This window comes from Mastigoproctus giganteus, chromosome 6 (genome assembly GCF_048544385.1).
Source record: "Mastigoproctus giganteus isolate SK-2022 chromosome 6, ASM4854438v1, whole genome shotgun sequence".
Taxonomy (NCBI): domain Eukaryota; kingdom Metazoa; phylum Arthropoda; class Arachnida; order Uropygi; family Thelyphonidae; genus Mastigoproctus; species Mastigoproctus giganteus.
In genome coordinates, this window is record NC_143580.1 from 111,885,928 (window position 1) to 111,908,707 (window position 22,780).

At 36.3% G+C, this 22,780-nt stretch overlaps 1 protein-coding gene across 4 annotated transcripts in view; it reads right to left on the minus strand.

Annotated features, from left to right (window-relative positions):
* The window catches only part of LOC150084511 (lens epithelium-derived growth factor-like), a 316,821-nt gene that overhangs the window by 98,587 nt on the left and 195,454 nt on the right, over positions 1 to 22,780 (minus strand). The window lies entirely within an intron of this gene.

Below are 22,780 nucleotides of genomic sequence, written 5' to 3' on the forward strand. Positions count from 1 at the left end.
ACCACACACAGAATATACATAAGCATGGTACAGGGCACCATAAAAAAAAGTTTCTTTGCAGTGCTACAATCTGTTCACAAGTCAGTGTCTGAGTGATCTCGGTGCATTAACAATCACCTGATTATGACGTGAGGCCCAAACATATAGCAGTAATGAGCATTCAATGCCAAAGTATAGAACAGTATTGATGAATTACTCAATAGCGTTTATGATATTTTTGTAAAGTACAGGTATATTAATGATCGAGGAACAAACTTTTTTTTAATTGAGTACTTTTTCTGAGAAGGTGTGACAAGTATTCAGAAACTGTGAGACAAAAACTGCAGGAAAGGTTCCCAGATACTAATATTCTAACATCATGATACTGTTCACGATTTGGTAAATAAATTTCAAAAAGCTGATTCTGTGGCAAATGCAGCAAGAAGTTGTAGGACTAACACTTTAATGGAGGACAAGCTATTGGAAATCTCTGATAAGATGCAGCAAAGTCCTTCAAAGTCAATGAAAAAATGTACAAGAGTGTAACATCTGTTTTACAGTCGACAAAGATGTAAGCATAATTTCATGTTAAGAAAACAACTTATTCTTCTTGTATAAAATTATGGCTGTGCAGGAGTTAAGAGGCTGATCACCAAAAGTGGCAATTTTTTTTTTTTTTTTTTTTTTAGGGTTCAACATCAAAATTTTATTCAAAGTAATGGGATTTATATATTCGCAGTTTCATCTTTTGCCCTACAACCCCAAAACAGTCATCTGTGGACAGCAGAAGCTCTCTGTTCTTTTCCTTATATGCTGTTACACAATCAAAAAATTGGCATTTGGGTTGCAATATGAAGAGCATAATGCATTGTGGGTCCCATTTTTTTCTAGGACACAGTAACGTCTGAACAATACTGAACTTTGAAATAGTGTACTCTTTCAATGCATAGATTAATAAAAAAGAAATAACAAATGGACACTTACAGATGTGTTTGGAAACAGAATAATTTCAGCAAAGATTTGCCTGTCACAATCCCCTGACGTGATGCTGCTTGATTTTTTTTCTTGTGGTGAGGAGTAAAATCTTATGCTTAAAAGGATAAGCCAAAAACAACTGAAGAGCTGAACTTCAACATAACATTATCTCAATTACACCAGAAATGTTAATGAGCATTTTACAACAAAATTAAACATATTGAATCATGCTTACAAAATAAAAGGAAACACTTTCAGCAACTCCTGTAATGTTTTAAGTTAGTATGTTAATATTTAAATAAAATTAATATGAAATCATGGTGTTTGTTTTCATTCCATTATATTGCTAGTTTTTCACAATGCCAAAACTAGTCTAACCAAGAACCTTTTCTAATCCCCTATATAAGCAACATGAGTGATTCCAAAGCTACTGCAGATCATCAACAGCAAAAATAAAATTAGTGGTACCAATTCCACAAAACTAAAAATATCAACTATACAAAATCCAGTTTAAATGCTTTGCAAAAGTCACACAGATGAAAATAATACTTCAAGAGGTTCTTAAGAACATTATAAAAACAGCCTAAACTCATCCACAACACCTTGTTCTAGATGAGGCAATGTTATTTTAAATAAAGAATTAACCAGCACTGTTTTGGATAACAGTCTTATGAAAATTACTACTGTTACTGACAATCCTAGTGAAATGAATCCACATTAATCTGACCATGTTCTAACATTATTCTAAATATTATGTTGCACTTGGGCTTCATTAAACACACACGCATGCACACACCTTAAAATCCAGCATCCTGAGAGATTCAAGTGTCAGATTTTAGAGGTGTACCTAGTGATTCAGCATTTTTGGAGAACAATATTGAATTAATATTAAGAACTAACAAATGAACATGTCTGTAAACATTTATAGCATTTAAAAGATATAGCAATAGTGGTTAAAATGCAAACAATTCAATTTGTTAAATATGAAAAAAAAAAAAAAGACAAACACAGTCACAGAAAATATCAAAATACCAACAGATATGCTTCAGAAAAAATACTTTCATAATTGAGAATAAGTAAGAAATTAACTATTATTCTTCTGGAATAATTATTATGATGAGGCAATTTTTATCAGTGTACATGATATTTTGCTTTTAATTAGGTACCTGGAGAAATCCAACTGATTTCTCACAGTTAATAACAAAGATCAATAAGTTTTTCATTTTGGTCTCCATTATAACTATACAAGGAGAGAAAACAATAGTATGGAATGGAAAGACAAGTGAATGACTGATGAAAGTGTTGTTTTTCTTGCTGATTTAGTGATGCTTGACAAGTTTATGACTAGTTATAATACACTGGTGTGCAAAACTTAAGGATCAGTCAGGTTTTCACATGTAGCTTCTCATAGGAGTGGCCTGGATATGGGGGAAAAGGATATATCAAAGGAACCTTGTGAGGTACAGAAATGATGAAGGAAACAACACCAACACAATAACGGAAACAAAACGGTACTGAAGGACTTTATTCAAAAATGGCAACGTAGCACCGGCTGTCATGATACAGATACATCACTGCCAAAGATGGAACAAAGGGAACAGGTGGTCCTCAGTAGGAGATATGGCCTCCCGTAATGGCGATGAAGGCTTCGCACCGCCTGTCCATACTTAGAACAACGTTGTTGACAAACTTTTATGGTAACATTGTCCATTCCTCTGTCAGTGCCATCTTCAGCTGGTGAACATTTTCTGGTGGGTGTGGACGTGCCACTAGGCGTCTCCCCGGAGCATCCAATATGTGTTCGATGGGACTTAGATCGGGGGAAACAGACAGACCAATCCATATGAACAATGTCCTCACTTTCCAAAAGCATATCAACGGCTGAAGTGCAATGGGGCATGGCGTTATCATCAATAAACACGAACTCCGGGCCAATGGCACCTCGGAACAGATGCACGTGGGGAAGGATTACCTCAGTACAGTAGCGTGCACCAATTACAGTACCGCCTTGCAGTATCTGGAGTTGTGTACATCCATCCAAGATAACGCTTCTTCAGATGAGAACACCTCAACTGCCATACTGATCCCTTTCAGTGATGTTTGCGGGGTGATACAGTGTGCCAACCTCTCGCCAGATTAGCTGACATCCAGAATCCCTGCTGAGACTGAATCTATTCTCATCAGTAAAGAGTACCTTACCCCATTGCACTACTGTCCAGTCCTTGTGTTTGATGCACCACTGTAAATGGTGTCTCCGATGGGCAGGTGTTAAAGGGACACAGTGTACTGGCCGTCAGGCAAACAGCCCACCTTTGTGGAGTCACCTGGCCACAGTAAACCACGATATCCTGCATCCTGTGCAGCTGGTTTGCAATGGATCCCGCTGTCTGGTGTCGGTCCCTCTTGGCCTGTAGGAGTATATAGTGGTCATCATTGGACACTGTTTTTCGTGGACAACCACCACTGGTCCTGCGAACAGCTGTACCTGTCGTTCTGAAGGCCGACCACACACGTAAGACAATGCTATGGGCGATACCGAACTCTGCAGCTACACTCCTCGCACTTCCCAATTATTTGACCCTGGGTAAAGTCATCCAGATGTTGTCTACTGGTCATTTCACTGTCTGTAGCGCTGTATGAAACCAATCGAATGCAACAATCATGCTCACCATTTGGTAATTTGCACATAACTGCTGAACTGCTGCTTTTATCTGTTTATGTGAGCCCTCTCATCATGATTCAAATTTTTGCATGTGCATCAGCTTTCTACTGAATGGCCAGAGTTATGCAAATCGCCACAGGCTGTTTCGTTTGATTTTGTGTTGTAACCTTTAGAAATAGTGTTGGTCCTTAAGTTTTGCACACCAGTGTAGGTATACAGCTTGCCAAAAAAAAAAAAACTTAGCAAAACACAGCACAGCAAAAAAACCTTGGTTTTGTGGACTTGATTGTTTGTATGCACCTGTAAGTTACTATTTATGGAAGAGATTAACACAGGTTTAATGACGCATATTTTTCAGCCGTACCCATACTAGGCATATTCAATCTCCCTTTGTTCTCAGCTGACCTAAAGTGACATCAAAGTCATTCACAATTTATGAAAACCATGAGAGAAAAATTGGACAACGTCCTAGAGGCACAGCTATCAACTTTAGAAAAGTTCGAGATTTGGTATTGTAAGCAGGTTTTTTTTAAAACAAAGACTGGTGGATTTGAAATTAAATTTTACTAAGTAACATGTATTTTACAATAAGATAGTACATTCTGTACAGAAACAAGACTGCATCACTACAGAATGCTTTCAAACCTTAAACACCAACTGATTATGATGCTTCAAGGAAGATACTCTTGCAGATTTTGCTCTCTTCAGAAATGTTTCAAAGTTTTCTTTATAATAACAGCTCTGCTCTCTATACTTGGCTGCAAAGAGCATCTCCAAAGTTTCACTAGAAATGGACATGAATTGCTTGTTTTTTTCAGCTGGCTAAATATTCTCTAGCTCTCATACTGCTACCAGGAATTAATAAAATGCTAAGTTATTTTCCTCGGAGCGCTCACTTTTCTTTTATCGAAAGTTCTTTCAGAGCACAAACTGGATTTGACATGAGTCAGTGCCATTCATTAACACTTTCTTGTTGTACTTTTCAATTTGCTAACTTTGAAAAGTGCTCACATCACTTTTCTCAACTTCTAACCCCTTCTTTACACTTATCATGGGTTGCTATTATTCTACAGTCTAATTAAACATTACCCAAAGGTAGACAATGTGTACACACATGCTTCAAAATCTTTTTTATTTCAGTGGCATGCATTAATTTAAACTGCTTCAGTGTTTTCCCTTTAAGTACTTTTTCCTAGATAGTAGTAAATGTCCACCAAATGTTCATCCACTTTCAGAGGAAGGTACACAGCACTCTTTTTTAGCACACATTCATATAAGGGCAGCCTATTACCACCAACTGCTCAAATCCTTTTTTAATACTCTCACTACTCCAGGATTTAGACCTACCATAATAAGAACATTATTAACATTATGCCAGATAGTTTTCTAAAGGCATATTCTGCAGGTTGTTCAGAAGGCAATGCCCAGTATTACACTGTTCGGGCACTGGAACTGACAGCAAGCCGCTTTCAATTCAATGATTTTTTTTCTTTTCTTTTTTATTATTATTAGAAAATGTCTCAATAATCATTCTGATTACCATTCTTAGTTGTCAAATGGAAAATAGCTTCTTTCAAAGTCATAATACCTCCTCCTTCCCTCTGTCCAATTTCACTAATCATGCCTGCTATTTTTTTCCTTCCAAATCCATTTTTTCCTATTTTGCTATCAGGAAACATTTATAAAAAACATACTTGCATGTTCGGCATGGCTCAGAGGATGATTATTTCCTATGATAAATGACTATTTTTGCATTTCATTCTATAAGTTGTATATTGTTTTTATGCCTATTTGATTAGACTGCATTTCTTGCCACATGGAACTGAAATATAATACAAAGAAAATCTTATGTATATGTTTTCTGAAAAGTTACATAGTATTTCTTTAGTGTGTTACAAAAAGGGAAAAGTACAAAATTACACATCTGTAAGCTTGTCTTCTGTGCTAGAGAATATAATGGAATCAGTGGTTACTGAAGTAATGCAGAATCATCTTAATAAGAATGCAATTATATGGGAATTACAGCATGTTTGCTGAGGGGAGATCTTGCCTGACCAACCTGATTAGTAGCCACTGGATTTGCATATGTGCATATTCAAATACATATTGTGGCACTTTTAATCATTAGAGCATATAAATGCACATTACACAAATATTGTTAGAAGTACTGCATATTTCATTAATTTGATCAGATTGAAGCTATTTATATTAGTTTTCATCAATAATTACATTCCCTTGATACTGTTGCATGTTGATGCAAATAAATATAAATGACATTCTATAATTTATTTTTATTGTAGCATCAATGCACATATGCTCTTGATAATCTTTCAGTCATTGAAAACATCACAATACTTCAATACCATCAATGTGGGGAAATGTTTCTACAGGTGTTTTGCTTTAATTCTCATGCCATCAATTGTGATAGGTTAAAGTGACACATTCTTTGTGCATGTGTCATACCAGTTCAGTTCTTGTATAAAGAAAAAAATTACCGATAGTTATCGGTAATTTTTTACTAATTTACCAAATGGTTAGTAATGGATTTTTTACCATATTCATTACTAACCTCATGCAATAGTGAATCATCAATGGCAAAAAAGTTTTTATTACAGATGGCAGTAACAGATTTTGTTGTTTGTGAAATTAATGTTCCATGCAGAAACAAAAATTGTAGATTGGCCAACATGTGAAAAAATATCTCAAAGAAATAAAAGTGACTTTTGAAAGATCTACCTTGTCTTGGTAATCAGCAATATCCCTTTTTAATAAGTTAAGCCTTCCAATTTTAAATTATTTTTGAATAAAATATTGAAAAGCATTCCAAATGAATCTACCTTGAGAAAGAATTATCTTAATGATATTTGTGATGGTGCTATTCATTAAATTCATATCAGAGAAAAGTGCACGTGGATGTCTGCTGATGAAATGGGATACTTGGGATGTTGTTATTGTGAGATATTAAAGACAAGGGCAACTAGGGGCCAAAATGTGTCTTTCTAAGGTTCATTATTTCCATTTTACGTTAGAAAACTCAATCTGTCCTTCAGAGCAAATTACATATAAGAATACAGCTGAATGCAATGAATTTAGCTGTATTCTTGCATATAATTCCTGAACAGGAAAAGATCAACATTTACTTTACCTCTGGAATGTGTTCTATTGTTGGAGGGTTCTGTAAATTGGAAAGTGTTTTAAAGGTTCTTTCATTCTTTCATTTGAGAAGCATGGACAAGCAATTAAATTATGTTTAACACTGAGCTTATGCTTAACATAAAGAGCATTAAGGCCTGATCTTCTTCACTGTATTTTCTGCTTGTTTATTTACTTGGACACCAGAGTGACCTGGCATCCAGGAAAAAAAATTTATTTCCATTTTACGTTCTTGAAAGTAGTGAAGTTGAGACTAGGTATCTTTTAATACTTGATGATAAACATGGAGATTATTTTGTATAACTGATACTGCATTAAGGGACACTGTATAGATTACTGCAGGCCATATGGAGAGATTATGTATATTAACCAAAGCTAAATAGATTGATAAAATCAGTAGTGTCCATGAAAGAGGGGAAAACAGCTGCTGCTCCCATGTGAATGTCAGATTTAGCACCATCTGTGTATATTTTACATTTAGCTGGATTCTCTGAAGCATATGCAGCAGTTGAAAGTTACAATATAGTTGTGCATGCCTCCCCCACAGGATACATCATAATGAGGAATCAGGCTCTTCCATGGTGAATCAGAGGGATAGATATCCTGGTGAACATTACTTAATTCCAATTGGAATCAATTGGAATAATTTGAATAGATTCCAATTCCACAAGTGCAACAGTTTTTTAAGTCAAAGACAAGGAAAGTTGCAGTTCACTGAATTTTGTTTCGTAAACAGAAAACCACTGGGGATCACCGAGATATTTCCAGCTGGGACACGTGGTTTTTTTTTTTTTTTTGATTTGGTAGTTGTTGGCGCATCGGCTTCTGTGGCCATATTGCACCTCCCAAGGTTTTTGCAGTACTTTGATCCAAGCCCGAGGCGGGAATCGAACCCGCGACCTTTGGGTTGCCTGGCAGGTACTTTACCCACTCGGCTAGCCCGATCGGCAGGACATGTGGGAAGGTTTTATATTTTAGCTGCATACAAGATGGGGCAATAAACTTTCCAGACTGATGCTGTTGCAGTCTGGAAAGACTGCAACAGCATCCGTCCAATGAGTCTGAAAATAAATGGAAGTGGTATGTTGTAGTTCGTTCAAACTTCCTCCAAAATATGGTGGTACAGAGATTGTCCATTAGGCTAAAAGGTTGCAAACAACAACCAATTTCCTTAGTAGTGTTAATGTTCCAGGTCACAATTTTGCAATAGAACAATGAACGAATATCAGGTTTTGCTTTAAGATGAAAAAATCTGCAACAGAAATGTATGAAATGTTAAAAAAGGTTTATGGTGATGAAATTTTAAGTCATACCAGTATGTGTTTGAATGGTATAAGCAGGTCAAAGGCAGATGTGAGAACGTTTGCAATAACCCAAGAAGTGGGTGTCTATCAACCTCTTGAAATGAGAATGGTTGCAAAAGTTTAGGAAATTATGGCAAGAGATCATTGTTTGAACTCTTCCCCCCCCCCAAATGATGGCTAATGAGCTGGATATGAATAAGAAGACTATCTGACACATCCTGAATGAAGATTTAGGGAAAAGGAAGGTCTGCACAAAATCTGTGCCATACAGCCTCATAGATGAGCATAAGCAACAAGAGTGTCATTGTGTATAGACTTCATTCACACTTTGTCAACAAAATCCCAATTTCCTTGACTGTAATGTCACTGGAGATGGGTGGTCAGTGTTTCGGTATGACCCAGAGATGACACATCACAGCATGCACTGGACTTAAAAATCCTCACTAAGGCCCAAAAATTTTCGTTTACAGATGTCCAGGATCAAGACAATGCTGATCACGCTTTATGACAAACGGTGCTTCAAAGATTATTGAAGTGCATTTCCCAGGTGAGGAGGCTGCAATTTTGAGAGAAAGACAATTGCCACTTTTTGCACAATGCCCCCACCCATTCTGAGCTTGCTGCAAAAACATGGCAGTGTACAGATCAACCATCCACTGTACTCTACCTATCTAGCACCAGCAAACTTCCTTCCTCATTCCCAAGGTGAAAACTACTCTCAAAGGTCTCACTATTTGAGGATATAGAGAAAAATGTAACTGCCAAAAGGCATCTAAATATAACATTTAGATGCCTTTGCTGATTCTTTACAGAAACTTCTACAATGGTGTAATAAGTACATTCAATCGAGTGGTGATTACTCTGAATAAAAAATAAAACCATTTTTGAGCTCCCTCACTTTGTGTTTTTTTTTTTTTTCTTGCACAAGTCCAGGAACTCTACTGGCACACCTTGTATATACACAATAGGGCTTTGCCTCCTTAGAAATAGTGGGGATTCATTTGCTTCTATATACAAACCTTGCTTTGGAGAAGTTCTATAAGCTCTAAGGCTATCTGAAGTGCATTACACTAGACAGAATTAAAATGTTGTAATATGCTCTTCCTGGCTGAGGAATACACTGCAGAACTATAATCTATCCATGATTTGATTAATGATCTATATAAATGGAGTGAGGCTGCAATTTCAAAAGAAAGGCAGGTGAGATTTTTTTTGAGTAGAGATTCTCTGTCTGCACCCCCAAGGTGTAGCTGATCAAAGGATGCTTAGTTTTTGCAAGCGTTTAGTGCAAAGCTTTGTTGCACAGGTCTGAAAGTTAAGTTTATTATCCAATATTAACCCTAAAAAATTAACGGTATTTGAAACTGGAATAATGCTATTCTTTATCCAGAGTTCAAGGTTAGAGGGTAGTGCATGTCTTTGGAAGAATTGAATGGCAGTGGATTTTTGGTTAGAAATTTTTATAACCATTTTGCAGGGTCCAGCCTTCCAATTTATTTATCACTAGCTACAGCTGGCACTCTGTGGTATTCATGTTCTGAGAACAGCACGATACAGTAAGGTATTCTGCATACATGTATGCCTCCATGATATTTAGAATGTCTTGTATCGTGGTATTTATTCGAGGGCAAATGATGTGTACTGAGAATAGATCATTCAGTACATCTTGCAGAGTTCAAAAAGAGCTCTGGTTATGAACCTGAAAGTTTTATAATGGAGGAAGCTTTGGATCAACAGAAGCAAGTATCCTCTTAAGCAGGGGTGGGCAACTTTTTTCGTCAGCGGGCCGAATGAAATTTTCATACCACGATGCGGGCCGAATGAAATTTTCGCATCATGATGCGGGCCGGAATAGATTGAACGATTTAATAAAAAAAATCAGAACCTAAAAAATGTTATATTACTTGAATTACCAAATTATTAATGTATTTTTAAAAAAAGTAAATACAATATTAAAATTTGTCAGAGCTCTATCTGTTTTGACAAAATTGTCAAAGTATTTTGTTGCTTACGCAAACCACATTTTAAATTTTCTGCTTCAATTTTCATTTGTTCCGGTGAAAATAGCTTATATTTTACGAAATGTTTTTTTTGAAAAATGCCCTTTTAGATTATATTCTTTAAAAACGGAAATAGTTTCGTTACAAACCAAACAAACAGCTTTATCGTCTATATTTGCAATTAAATATCTGAATGTCCAATTATCATTGAAAATGCGGCATTCGGCATCAATTTTTCTTTTTTTTTTTAATTGGCTCATTTTATGGGCTATAAATTATATTAAATTAAAAATTGTAATAATTAGAAAAGGCATAAAACATAAAATATCTCGCACCAATATTATTTTTTTCAATAAGAAGTCAAACCCAAAGGAACTTCGTTCGATCGATGCTACAATAATAATTAGGAAATAACTCTTTGACGCTGCGTAGAATCACTTGGTTACTGTTGTACTGGCCGCGATTCCCGATTGAACCGAACGTTTACGGCGAGTGTAGTCAGGTATGGATTTTCTATATTTATGCATTTACCGAGGGGGCCGGATTCAACATCGTCGCGGGCCGGATGTGGCTCGCAGGCCAGCTGTTGCCCACCCCTGCTCTTAAGCCTACATTGTGTAAATCTTGAAGTATGCTATATCTCCTTGTGGTATCAAAGGCTTTCTCAATATCCAGAGATAACATTACCAGATGTTGTTTCTTTACAAAAGCATTTCGAATATTAGCCATGATATGGACATCTGAAGTGGATCTGTTCAATCTGAAACCATGATGATCACTAATGATGTTTTGTGATTCTAAAATCCAGTGAGTGTAAAAAGTACCATTTTTATAGTTACCTATGTAACTAGTAAGTGAGATTGACCTGTCTATAGATATTTGAACAAAGAGGGACCTTTTTCTGGCTTTGGAAAGGATAACATATGTGAATGACTTCAAAATAATGAATATCATTTTCCCTAAAGATCCAGTTGTAAAAAGTAGTAGGGAGTTCAAAGCTTTATCATTTAGGAGTTGCAGCATAATATAACATTTGGCAGAGTTTGTCATTTATTTCTGCACTCCATCTCTGTGCCAATTTGAGTTTACATGCCATTAGGATTTCCTCCAGCTCTGATAGAGGAATTACATAAGGATTCCTTGAATTCTTCTGCAGAGGATTTATAATATGGACAGGAAGTGGTAGCAGCAATATTGATCTCGCACCTCTCAGCCTCTTCCTCTTGGCCCCCCAACATTTGCTTGCTCGTAAAATTCTCCAAAACATGAATCCACAATTGCAAGATCTGTGAAGGATTCTTTGCAATATTTATTTTATGGCCAGAATGAGAAACAATCCATAGTAAAAAAAAATTGTGCATTTCTGTTAATGACTAGTCATATATGATAAAAAGTTTATACATTAAAAGCTTTCACAAACAATTCACAAAAATTCGGAAGTTAATAAAGTTATTTCTTGTATAAAAAAAACTTCACAAAAACTGATACACTCAAAGCTATTTACAGATGTATGCAAACTGTTTTTTTTTTTTGTTTTGGTTTTTAGGAGCATTAGCAACTAAGGCCATATTGCTCCGGGATATGCGGTGGTCATTCCCTGACCTTTCCGCATCCTCCGTATTTGGTGGTGACGGGCTCGAACCCCGGTCTAATCAAGAAACGTGTGCTACGCACTGCTGCTCCTTCCCACCTGGCTACGGAGGCGCCCCGTATGCAAACTGGCCTTCCCCTTCCACAAAAGTTTGAAAGATTTTGAAAAGTTGGGAAACACTGTTATGTGCAGTATTTTTTTATACCAAAAATTGATTCTATAAAAGAAGTTGTCGCTGTGGATACTGATACTGTTTGTGCTACTAGAGCAATTCTTTCATTAGAAAACAGTCACTCGAGCATTATTTTAATTCTGTAACCAAGCTTCAAACATGTTTATGTTACTGTTTACGATTCCTCGTAAAAGAAGTCATAGCAGGAACACAGATATTCTTTGAGGAATGCAGGGGAAGTGTCCTTGTGTGTCACTGAGACAGAGAGAAAATGAGAAATACAGTAGAACCTTAAAATATCCAGCATCCTTGGGACTCAGCACATGCCAGATTTGTTAATGTTGTGCACATAGCCTAGGTATTCAAGGATAATTCGGTAGCTCTCATCCCTATATATAATCTCTATAGAATGACAGTTGCCAGCATTATGGCAAAATGTTATCCCATACTGCTAAATTGATCCAGTGGCTAATATACTTACCTAAAAAATAACAGTTGCTAGTTTGAATGTCGCCTCCAGTGTGGATGTTGAAATTATCAAATATTTTTTTAATATGAGATATAAACAGTTCAATATGATTCCAGCAATCATATTGCCTTAAAAACTGAATACTTAATATTGCTATTAAGTACTACACTGTGAACTTGTATTGGGTGTCTCACAAAATGAATAATTTTATACATTGCAAATATGTAGTAACTGTGACGTACAGTCTAGAAACATGCAAAAGAGAAATAAATTAGTGTTTGGTGATAATTAATGGAACACAATGTATAAATCTGGCTTGTGCCATGCTTTCTTTTAAATCCACACCTATTTCCCGTTTTCCTTTGCACAGTTGATTACACCCAGAGAAATATTTAAAAAAAAACTCTGGATCTTTGAGGTGCTACTGTAAATCTGATAAAACATTTTATGAAAGAACTCCAGATTTCATATTCTAAGAAAAATATATGATATATATACAGGGTGTCCCAGAAGGAAAGGTCAATATTCCAGGAGATGAAAGGATAGATCATTTTAAGCAAAAATGTTCTGGTAAACATGCACCCTATCCCAAATGGTTTCCGAGATAGAGGCATTTGAATATTTATTTTTCAAGTGACAAATCTGGAACAGTTTATAATAAATTTTCAAAAAATGTCATCAACTTCAATGAACTTTTCTACTCTCATGAGAACATGGCATATTGCTTGTCTAAGTGTATCTTCACATTCCTTTATATGGGCAACAATGTTCATTATGCGAGTTAGCAGATCATTCTTGTATCCACCTTTCTTCTGTACACTTCACTCTTCGTCCAACCCCATAAACAAAAATCGAATGGGGTTAGGTCTGGAGATCTTGGTAGCCAGTTAATGGCACTGCTACGACCAATCTACCGATTAGAGAAAATTCGGTCCAGATGTTGTTGCTTCACATGTCTGGTAGTATGGGAAGAGGCCCTGTCATGCTGGAAGTACATAGCACACCATGTGGCCAAAGGAACATCCTCTAGTATTCACCTAATGTATTTTGCAAAAATTGAAGGTAACTGTGTCCTGTCATTTGATGTTCTAAAATAACGGGACCTATCAACAGGCTATCGATCATACCGCACCACACATTGATTGAGAAATGAACTTGGAAATTTGTTTGCACTGTACCACGTGGATTCTCATGCGACCATCAACGAGTGTTACGTGTGTCGTTGATTCCATTCCGGGTAAGTGTGGCTTCATCAGTAAATAGTATTGATGGAAGCACTTCACAATTGGCATTTAACCAATGACAAAATTCAAACCATGTGGCACTGTCCCCTATATGAAGATTTTGCACACACTGTGGGTGAAATGGGTACAAGCTCTCTTCATGTAGTGTTCGCCATACACATGTTTGTGAAACACCGAGACAAGCAGAAAGTCTTTGCATGATAATTGTAGGACTACACTGAACCATGTTCAGAATGTGTTCCCGTTCCTGCACATTTTCTTGACGTCCTCGTTCAGATGAAACATGAGCACTGGGAAGCATACCACTTTCATGCAATGTGTTGAAAACTTTGGAAAACACTCTACAACCTGGAATTCAACGTGTAGGAAAGCGGCAACGGTATTCTTCAACCGCAGCAGGGGCACTACCATCACAGAAGCCGTAAACATACAGCATATCTGCATTAGGAAAAATGTGCGGCATTTTTAGCAAACACTTCTACAATTCAAACCGACAACTGACGCTACTCACTATTCACTCGCAGTCTGATTCACTTCTACAGTCACAACAATCAACTGATAACTGGCAACTCACAATCAAATGGTGCAGTCTGATGGGAGGAGAAAAAAATATTGCATGCCAATTTCAAAACAAATATACATTAAAGTAGCTCTATCTTGGAAACCATTCGGGATAGGGCACATGTTTATATGAACTTTTTTGCTTAAAATGACCTATCCTTTCACCTCCTGGAATATTGACCTTTCCTCCTGGGGCACCCTGTATATATATGTTTGTAAGTAGAGAAAGGCAAAGCACTAACGTTACTGCACTCATCATTATGGAGGAAAAGGGCTAATGGAACTGAAATTACAATCACAAAGAAGGGAATGAAGATAAAAAGAATTACTTAATGTCGTTCACCCTGTGACTTCAGCACCCTCACAATGGGGGCCAGCCGCTAAAATCGAAGGAGGAAACGGCATTAAGTAAGTAAAGCCCCCTTGTTTCTGATATGAAATATACATAGCACGTGGTACTCATGAAAAGTCAGTAAAGTATATTAGGGTTAAAATTTAATTTTAAATCATAAAGCATGCATATATTTCATGGCTGACCTGACAGAGGCTGGAAGTAAAGATTAAAAAGAATAAAAAGTAAAAAGAAATAGGATAACTTACTAGGGTCGTGTAAGTCGTGGCGATCTGTACTGCTGTGGAGTAGTAAAAAGTTTCAACTAAAGGTGAACTAAGGTATATATGGTTTAAGCTGGGAACCCAAAATATAAGCAATCGGAAAAATTAAGTAATTAAATTAAGCTAGCTACCCCCTGCGTCGAACGTTGAAAGCTAAGTTAGAGAAGTGGTAAAATAAAATTAAAATTAAGTTAGAGAAGTAGCAAATTAAATGAAATAACGAATGTAAATTGAGGTAGGGTTTAAACACGTGAAATAATGTGTCGCATGATAGACAGGAATAACAAGCTAGCAAAGTAGCGGTAAATAGTCGCTAAACTTTGTATAGACGAGAAGTGTTTTAAAGCAGAAAAGGAGCATCTTGAATATTGTGTTCGATAAACTGATGGCTCACGAGAAATAAAAATATGGGGGGGGGGGGTAGGAAAGCATAAAGAATACTGAAGAAGACAAAAAGATAGCGCTCAGGCAGTTAGGAGTTGCTATTCCCGTTTCTATAGTAGGATCCTGAACATAGCTCTGTGAGCATCCTTCTGGTGTTTAAGTATGGTATATAAAGATAATAATAAATAAAATTAAAAATTAATAATAAAAATAAATAAATAAATACTCCTTTAATTAGCCAATTGGGGGGGGGAACAAGTTTTCTACGTTTGTAAGAACCAAAGAGGCTGGGAGTATAGACTACACATATGTACAAGCCTAGCAGCTGTAGAATATCAGTTAGACATGATATTATTGATATCAATTGTATAGTTAATCAACTTTTTGTTTGATGATACTGAGAGCTTTTGTGATGAGGTAACAATATTAGAAAATAACAATATTTTCTAATATTGTTACCTATCAATTTTTTGCTATTGCATATAGTGGCTATTCTGATGCTTTGAGACAAGATAATGTTGGTGTGTACATTTTTGGAGATATTAGAATGCCAATGCGTGAAGCTATATACATTAAAGTTTAAGGCTTTGCGTTTACTGTATATGTTGACCATGGCCTGGGAGTTATTAAGATCTATATCTAGATCCAGGTAGTTGGCAGCCTTGTTATCATTGGTTTTTTCCAGGGTGAGCTCAGTAGGGTATATTGGCAAGATCCTGTAGGAAGTTGGGGCAATTTGCTACAAATAAATCATCGATATATCTAAATATGCAGATTTCTGGAGGCAGTGAGGTTTCATACCAGTATAGGTATAGATTGGCAATGATACAACTTGCTGGGCTACCCATAGGGGTACCTATGGTTTGTTTGTAAACTGTTTTGCTGTTGAAAATGCACAAATTCAATAAATTGTTCCAATATGTTGATTTTCAGTCTATTATATGTTTATATTTATTATACAGATTATTTAGAACAAGCTTCAAATTAGTTTGATCAATGCTGGTGAACAGGTTATTGAAATCAAAGGTTTGTATATGGGATATATTGCTATTATGCAAGGCATTTAAAATAGGGATATTGCTGGTGATAATCCTGCTGTCAGGTAGAATGTTAATGATGGGTTTCAGTAACTGTTTTAAGGTTTTTCCAGGTTTGTATGCATAACTGCACTTGCATGAAGTAATAAATTTGAAGCCAATTGGGTTCTTATGGAACTTTGGTATGAACTATATATAGGGAAAACTATAATTATTAATACTAAGTTTTAATGTCCTGTTGATAGCAACAAACATAATAATATTACTATTATTTGTCACTGGCTTGTTATGTATCACTATAATTGATTTCAGCATTTAGTGTATTAAAGTAAAAAGCTTCACATATGAAGGCATAGTTACTAGCAGGCTTTGTCGACAGAGGTAATGATAAATTGGCAGCAAATAAGGAGGCAGCAAAAGAAGTAAGCAAACCCTTAGCCATAATTATGAGAGCTTCCTTGGACTCAGGGGAGATACCCATGGACTGGAGATGTGCAAATGTGACCCCAATTCACAAAGGAGGATCAAAGGCTGACACAAGTAATTATAGATCTGTGAGTTTAACTTCTGTTCCCGGAAAATTAATGGAGGCACTGGTTAAAGAAGCACTGCAGGATCATCTAGACAAGACTTCAGTTATAGCTTGGACACAGCATGGTTTTGTTAAGGGGAAGTCTTGCCTGACCAATTTGATTGGATACTATGATGCAGTCACAAAAGAACTGGATGCAGGGAATAACTTTGATATTATATACTTGGATCTTAGAAAGGCTTTTGATACTGTTGCACATGGAGGACTGCTGCACAAATTGGAGCAGTGTGGCACTGGAAGCAAATTGCTGCTATGGATAAAGGGGTGGTTGAGGGGGAGAAGACAGAGAGTGGTAATCAATGGACACTGTTCATCGTGGACTAATGTTATTAGTGGAGTCCCTCAGGGTTCAGTATTGGGTCCTTTATTGTTTTCTGTATTTATAAATGATATTGATGATGGTATATCAAGCTTAATGTCCAAGTTTGCAGACGATACGAAGGTTGGCAGGGTTGTCAAGGACACTACTGACACTATGCTGCAACAAGATCTGGAAAGGTTGAGCAGATGGGCTGAGAGGTGGCAAATGAAGTTTAACATTGACAAATGTAAAGTACTACATATGGGAAACAGCAACCCCAGAGCAACGTATCAACTCTGTGGTACTACACTGACAGTGGTAGAGAATGAAAGGGACCTGGGGGTGGTTGTGCAGGCAGATATGAAGTTCTCTGAGCAGTGCAGACGGGCTGCAAGAGTAGCTCATGGAGTATTGTCAATGATATACAGGAATTTTTCCAGCAGGGATAAGGAAGTGATTATTCCCTTGTATAAGGCAATGGTCAGGCCACACCTAGAGTACTGTATACAGGCCTGGAGGCCTCATTTCAAGAAGCATGTAGAGCTGCTGGAACGAGTACAGAGAAGGGCAACAAGATTAGTGAATGGAACAAAGGGGTGCTCTTACGAAGAAAGGCTTAAGTTTTGCAAATTACAGTGTCTGGAGACTAGGCACCAGCGAGGTGATCTGATAGAGGTGTACAAAGCCTTGAATGGTTTGAGCATGCTCAATGCTAATGGGATTCTTCCTCTTGCTCAGAATAATCACCTGAGAGGGTATAAATTCAAACTGAGGAAAGACAGATGTAGGATAGATGTGCAGAAATTTGCCTTTAGCCAGCGGGTGGTTGGTAGGTGGAACAGACTTCCATACCTTGTCGTGGAAGTTGATAGCCTAAATAAGTTTAAGGCTCAGCTGGACATGTATTTCGAACGAACAGAGGGGTGAAGTGGAAGTGGTTATTTTTTATTTATTTATTTTACTTTATTTTTTTTTTTGGCTGATGCTGCATAAGCTTGCTTTCTTGCATCATATGCCTCTACTAATGCTAATGGGTCATGTAGCTCAGATAATTGTTTTTTAATTATGGATATATTGCAGTTGATAGTGGTTGGTGGAGCTTCGTGCGGTATTAAAGCTTTATAATTATTTATTAGATATGATGACACAGTATTTATCCACATGCAGAAAGATTCAATAAGTGTGTTGTATTTATAGGCAAGCATGAAGCAGTAGGTAAGGAGGTCATGATGTAGCTGCTTTTTGAATGTGGTTAGGCTGGTTTTTGTATACAACCTGAATTTGTAACCATAAGAAAGAATATTTCTCAGATCCTGGTAAGGTATTATCTCCTGGTTACCGCTTATTATATGCCCGTGCTGGGGGATTAACATATGGCTGTAGTTCTGCCTTGTGTCAAATGCATGTGTTGGTGTCTAATTCTACTTTATCCATATTGGTAGCAAATGATTTGTAATTACAGGCAAGAAGGCCAAATGGTTTATCATGTCTGTATCTAGCTTTGATTCTGATATTTTGGCAGTTGGCTGGAAGGAGGTCTGCATGTGAGTGTTTTTTTTTTTTTTTTTTTTTTTTTGGTAGTTGTTGGTGCATCGGCTTTTGTGGCATAGTGCACCTCCCAAGGTTTTTGCAATACTTTGATCCAAGCCCGAGGCGGAATTCAAACCCGCGACCTTTGGGCTGCCAGGCAGGCACTTTACCCACCTGGCTAGCCTGGTCAGCACATGTGAGTTAATGGCCGGCGTAGCCAAGTGGTCATGTGAATGGGTGCTTAAGTACATGTGCCTTGAGTGACTGGGGTTCAAGCCCATGACTGCTAAATATGGTGATATTTCGTGTATTCTGTCTATCTTGTGAACTCCTCTGACCATTTGGCCGCTCCCAGAGTATAAACAGAAAATTTATTAATTTATTTAATGCAATGGTTTATATTGATACAATCCATGGTGGTGTTCTGAAATTTTAGTATAATGGTAGAATACTCCTTATTAATATTATAATTTAAAGAATTTAGTTTAAATTTACAAATGTCACTTGACGGGTGGAATGGGTGTCAAGTTTTGTGTGTGTGTGTGTATGTGTGTAAAATATATTATCACTAATATCCAAATAATTTTGATAATTTAAACAACTGATATATTCAGGACAGGACAAATTAATGCCATCAGATATGATTTAACATTACATAAGCCTGCAAAAATATGAGAAATTTATATTTATTTAAAGCGATATAGCTTAAGATAAAGTTGTGTAACCATAACCAACAAAGGGCACTAACAGTCTCAATATATAGTGGTCATACTAATTTCAATATTAACAAAATAAACAAACAATATTACCATAATGTCATTACTCAATACGGCTTACATTGAATGGCACATCAACTGGGGCTAGTGCCTCTCAATATATGCCATCAATAACAACATGAGCTATCTGTTTCTGCTAGTTACATGCCAGCCTCACCATATTAATATTACTAAATATAGTATACATAATAGTTTTAAGATTAAATTTAATCTTTAAATTCGCCATCACAACTGCTGTGCAGTTTAAAATAATTCTGAAGAATGAACAGATTAATGTTATCACCGAGTATGCTGGTTGGTTTCTCACACAAGTTCCACTCCAGTAGAGATCTTATGCAATTTTTACAGTTCCCAGTGCCCAACTCGATCATGATGAATTGGAAACTGTGTGCAACGTAATATGTGACCCCACTTCTTGACATTCGAGAAGAATCCAACGCACTGCCTACTTTATATCGCCGTGTGACCTCGTTCTCATGGACAAAGCATGATTCTAGTTAGTTGGTGACTGAATGTCTGACTATATTGACAAGTAACTCATACATCTCTATATTTATTATAATATATATATAATGTGGTTATTACGTTTATATGTATGTATTCTTTTAGATTTGCGAGTTCTTCTGTGCTGCGTTAATGCCATTGTATTTTTGCCATAGGCCAATTGTACATTATACGCGCCAGTATATATTCTTTTAATTGTAGATTGTTACCGATTGTTGGTGTTTTTCATATAATCTTAAAAATTAAGATTTAATAGTTATCTTGATAATTATTAAACCTTAAAAATTAAGATTTAATAATTATCTTGCTACAAATAAAATGTTTTCATTAGTAAAATGTTATGAAAAATCATTATCATTTAGCATTATACTTTTTATCTTAACTCAAAATGTATAGGCCATATGGAATGAAGATAACCAAACTAGGTTAACTTGATTACAAATTTGTATGAACACTAATACTTATATGAAAAACACCAATAATCGGTAACAATCTACAATTAAACGTGTATATATATATATATATATTTTTTTTTTTTTTTTTTTTTAATGGAAATAAAAAAGAACTCCCATTTCAGATAGAGGCTTTGAAGGCTCACATTTTTAAATTTGGCCCTGCTACTTCTGTCAATTCAAAAGGGTTATGCTCTGTTGTTAAAATGATTTTGGATGATAAACATCAAGTTTACAATTCGCTACATTGAAAAATATATTGTCATTTACCATAACAAAGGTTATTCCATACATGAGTTATAAATTATCCTTATTCTAAAACTTTTCATTAATGGAATTGTTACTTTTAAATATAATTCAAAGAAACTGTATTTCAATTAGTAGTGATAAACTGTTAATAAATGTAAAAATGTCAATCCATATAACAGGATTTAGGTACGTATTTTTGTGCATTTTACTGCAGGCATGCACATTTTGCTTCTTTTTTTTTTCTTTAGCACATATCCTAGGTCTATTGACTAACTACTGAGTCAGTCCTCGTGTAGCACGATAGTTGTGTTCCTAGAAACCCTCGTGCAATATAAACAACAGGCCCTATGGGAAAAGTAGGGTTAGGTGCCAACCACCCAAGATTGAACACGCATTTGTAACCAAAACATTACCAAACATAATAAATAATCGTAATAAAATACTTACATATTTTATTACGACTATTACGTAATAAAATATTGATAATGCTTTTGCTTCTATTGTAAGCAAACTTGTTTTTTGTTTGATTTTCTATCCAAACAGATGACAGCCATTCCATCCCTTCCAACTCTTTGTGTCTTGATCTAATGGATTTTAATTACACTTTGAGTTGTTCCGGCTATGAAATTTTATATTTTCTCTGCATTCTTTCTAATTCTCGGCGTTGCCTCATTTAGGCCTGTAGCACGTGCAATATCACATGGTCTTTCATTTCGCTCAAAGCGTTTTACAATTTCATATTTTTTCTCTATCAACAGTGGTGGACTGGCCATAAGCCTTACCAGGGAAACCAAGGTGGGTCGGAGGACAGTGTGATTTTGGCCAGAAACGCTACTATGAGGCCACTACAAATTTTCCCAGGTAAGAATTTTTGTCCCAGTCCGCCTCTGTTTATCGATATTGCTTTTCTTTTTCTCTCCGAATCTGTAGTGTCTTCACCAGGACGCTTCCTTTTCTCACCTTTTAAGTATTTCATTCATTTTTAGAGAATAAAGCACAATTACAAAATGAGGAAGCACGCTTGATACACATAAACAAAGCTGTGCGCATGTAGCATCTGAATAAACAACACCTTAAGGCAGAGGTGTTGTTTATTAACACCTCACATTTTACTAAAGCACATTTCTAGGGGTTACTACCGTAAAACAATAAAAACAATTTCCAGTTGCGTTTCTGCTAGTGGAATCTGTTATCAATTGGTAGTAAACTCGATCTAATTGCATTTGCGATTATACCGATAGCTGGAATTGTGTTGATTTTTACGTTATTATGGTGAAATGTGTTTCCCCTTCACTGATATAAAAAACATAAATACATTTTCAGAATCTTCTCTTCATTCCTATCGTGTTGCGTTCGATTGGAGCGATTCTGCGTTCGACTGCCATTTCTTGTAAACACAAAGGCGAATCGTGCATAAGCGAATTCGGTTCGTGTTATATAAGATATCGTTCCCCTATTTATAAATCGTGTATGATCGAATTCGTGTAGTGTAAACACGTGTTATATGAGGACTGACTGACTGTACTGGGGGAATCGCAGAGAAATTGGATGCAAATAAAATTGATATATATAATTAGATTTCAGTAAAATCTTTTTTGATACTGTTCCACACAAATGAATGCTGTACAAACTGGGGACTGTGCGACAAATTAGTGCTAGGGATAAAGGAATGATTGAGTGACAGAAGCAGTATAAGTGGTTATAAATGGTGACTTCTCTTCATAGACTAATATTATTAGCAGAATCTCTCTGTTGTTGAAATGTTTCTAGAGTTTTAAGTGACAAAGGCCATATTTCTCCTTATATATGTCTGTAAGTTGCATGTTCTATGCTTGACTTTCTCTATGCTGGACAAAAACCCCACGCTACCCATGCCTGAGACCAACTAACTCAGTCACGTTGTGAAAAAGCACCATGAAAATTCCCCACATCTTTGTGGGGAGGACAGTGATTCAACCAACTGTGTTACCCACGAGGGTGGAATCTCTCAGGGATTCCACTAATAATATTAAGGTTTATTAGTGCTGTCACTCCTCCCATTGTTTTCAATATTTATTAATAATATTTAACACATCAAGTTTAACAACTAAGTCTGTTGTTGATACAAAAGCTGAAAAATGGTTAATAAAAAGAATTAACAGAATCAGAGAAATTAGGCAGATAGGTGAGAAGTGTCAAATGAGGTTTAATACTGATAAATGAAATTACACTGTATTTGGGTAGTGCCAAA